The sequence below is a fragment of the Panicum virgatum genome, chromosome 5N (assembly GCF_016808335.1).
Source record: "Panicum virgatum strain AP13 chromosome 5N, P.virgatum_v5, whole genome shotgun sequence".
Classification (NCBI taxonomy): Eukaryota; Viridiplantae; Streptophyta; class Magnoliopsida; order Poales; family Poaceae; genus Panicum; species Panicum virgatum.
The window spans coordinates 23,084,545-23,087,538 of NC_053149.1; the positions used below are offsets into that span (position 1 = coordinate 23,084,545).

General features: G+C 48.8%; 1 long non-coding RNA gene across 1 annotated transcript; it reads left to right on the forward strand.

Annotated features, from left to right (window-relative positions):
• The first annotated feature begins 707 nt into the window (after positions 1 to 707).
• Positions 708 to 1,857, forward strand: LOC120672049. The gene is made up of 2 exons (XR_005673947.1): positions 708 to 1,212; positions 1,657 to 1,857. It is a non-coding gene; the product is annotated as an uncharacterized LOC120672049 (long non-coding RNA).
• The last annotated feature ends 1,137 nt before the right edge of the window (positions 1,858 to 2,994 follow it).

Consider the following 2,994-nt stretch of genomic DNA (forward strand, 5'->3'; position numbering starts at 1 on the left):
CTGCAGGGTGAAAACTATACGTATAGCCACATACTCGGTCATGTACATTCCTACTCTTCTGTTACTTCATCTAGTTTAGTGTGCCTTGATGTTTCTATTTCTCTCTAGTCCACTTCCCTCTGTGGATTCAGATGAGGTGCAGAGAGAGTTCCTGCACCGACCTGGGCTTTTGTAGATGGAAGTAGACCAGTGCCGGTATGGCCCGCGTTGATATATATATATATATATACTCTATTTAACTCATTGGGTGTTAAATAAGAATTTAACGGACCGGCCACCCGTCCGATCGAACCAGCCTGGTGTCTCGTGACCAATGACACACAACCGGAAAATAGAATCAGGTTATGTTTAGATGAAACGCAAAAAAAATTTGTGTTGGAATCTTACTAATTTGAAGTACTAAATGAAGTTTATTTATAAAATTTTTTGCATAAATGAATTGTAAATCGCGAGACGAATCTAATGATGCTAATTAATTTATGATTAATCAATAATTAGCGGACGGTTACTGTAGCATCACTGTTGCAAACGTGGGTTAAGTAGATTCGTCTCGCGATTTACAGCCTATCTATAAAAAAATTTATGAAGAGACTTCATTTAGTACTTTATGTATGTGTTGAAATATTTGATGTGACTGGATTTATGGGGTGGGAACTAAACAAGGCCTCAATAAGCATGTTTCTCGGATCGTGGGTCCCAGACGCACCCACGGACGGAAAGGTTTTGTCCCCTCTTCCATAAACCGCTGTAGCGGTGGTGAGCCGGCGATGGGGATGTCGTCGATCTCTTCCTCCATCTAGCTGCTCCCCTCCGCGCGAGGGCCTAGATCGCGCCTGGAGCGGCTCCTACTTCTTCGCGGCGGCAGCCCATGTCGCCGCCGCCGGGACGACGACGCCCCTTGGAAGGGCTCGACCATTGGTTTTGGAATGGGGCTCACGACCCTCGCTCTCTCCATGACAGTTCGTCGCTGCCCGTCGCTGCTTGGGGCCGCGGCCTCCATCCCCAAGCAGATCCTGTTTTGAATCAGGCACGGCGAAGGGATTGGCCTTGATGGGTGCCGACTCCAGCACCTACCGGCTACCGCCCCCCAGCTCAATCTGCCCTGCATCCCGCGCCGCGGAGCCTACTAGCTGCCCGCCGGCATCCTACCCTCCAACTCCACTAACCGGCAGGCAGGCTGCGAGGCGAGGACTTACCAGCCCAGTGGGGCAGGTATGGATTTGGCATCTGCGCTCCCAAAAATTTCAATTTTTCTATGTAGAAGAAGAAGCTCATCAGTATCATCTCGTCGCTTGCAATAAATGTTTCACCCGTTCTCTTTCAATATCATGTCACGTTCAGATCTTTTAGCCGCTCATTCAACTGATAGTAATCCATAACTGAATCTGCTCTGCTCCTTCATTTAATCTGATAATGAATTGTTTTTTCCCCACCATTATATTTTCAATAGATTCAACTATTGGATCTTCAATTTTTTGTTGACCCTATAGATTAGTATCTGATTATCCCGATCAACAATTGGAAGCACATGTTGATTTTTATTGTATCTGTGCACAGATCTATAGCTGCATTTTCTGTCCGTTGGAATTTTCTTCTTGTATGTGTTATAGCAGGTCTCAATATACTGAAGAAATTCCTTGAATTTTCCATTTGCAGTGCTGCTGTCTTAGTGGTCGGACTGCAATTAGGTTGAAAGGAGGCAAATACAGTGTTACCTTTAGTTATCTACGATAGTTATCTACTTGTAGTACAAACTTCCTGATGTAAATAATATTTCATTTCCAGAGGTGTTTTAGCACAATGTTGTAAAGGTGCCAGGAAAATGGGATAGCGGGGAGAAGGTCCCGTACCGGAGTACATCCAGTACCGTTACCTCTTTGCATAAACTCCTACACCAAACGGAACGTCGGGGAATACGCTAAACACAACACAGCTGTTACACCAGACGGACAGAGCTGTTACCACCTGCCGTCTACCCCAGTCACACCGTGGAGCACGGTCATATCCGAAGGATCCCGCATACCCGAGCACCACATTTGTGTATGAAGTCACTGCTCTAGTGTCCCCGGGTCTCCCACCCTTCGGATTGATAAGTAAAACACTAGAGCAAGCCCGAAAGCACAACGAACCTCTATCCGTACTCGGATCATCTGATCTAACAAAGACCTTAGCATAACTCATGAATAAACTAAGCATGGATTGATAAACTATCAAGATAGTAAAACAACCATGGCACAACTCTATATTATGAATAGAAGTCTGACAAGTCGGATACAAAGCCATACCGGGAGCCGGGGATTGCTCAACGACCCCGAGGACGACTTGCTCCTTTGACTTTTTCTCCCGAAGACTTGGTTCATCAACATGGATGCAATTGGAAAGTGTGGTCTTTCCGTTGGTGGAATTTTCTTGCTTGGAGTCTTCCAGTAGTTCTTCATGTCCTCTTCCAATTCGGAGAGTGTCTTGGCCTTGATTGCATCGAATTCGGGTTGAATTCGGTCTTCGTTGTTGAGGTTGGAAAATCCGATTTCTTCGAGCTGATTGATGAATTCGAGGAATGGGAGCTTCACCAGGTCAAGGCGCACCTCTGGGTGGCTTGGGAGGTCGAGGGGAAGGTCGGAGCTAGGGCGTCGACGGCGAGCAGCGGCTGTTGGAGCTTGGGACACGGTGGCGGGGTGGCTCCGGTGGAGATTGGGCGAGGAAGAGGGGTCTGCGAGCTGCGCGAGGTTGAGGCGAAGCTATTGGCGGGGTCTTTAGGGGCGGAGCGGGTCTGGAATGGCGGGTTCATGGTGGGTCTGAGCTCGCCGGCGTGCAGATGGACGGCGGCGGCGTTCTGGGGTCTGGGGGCGAGGAAATGGCAAAAGAGCAAAGGGATTAGCACGCGGGGGTTCTTGTAGTTGTAGTTCTGCTGCGCGCGAGAGGAGAGAGCGGTGGGCATCCTGTGCTGTCCACAGCGGCGGCGAGGTGGCGGCCGGCGGGTGGGTCTGGGTGCGT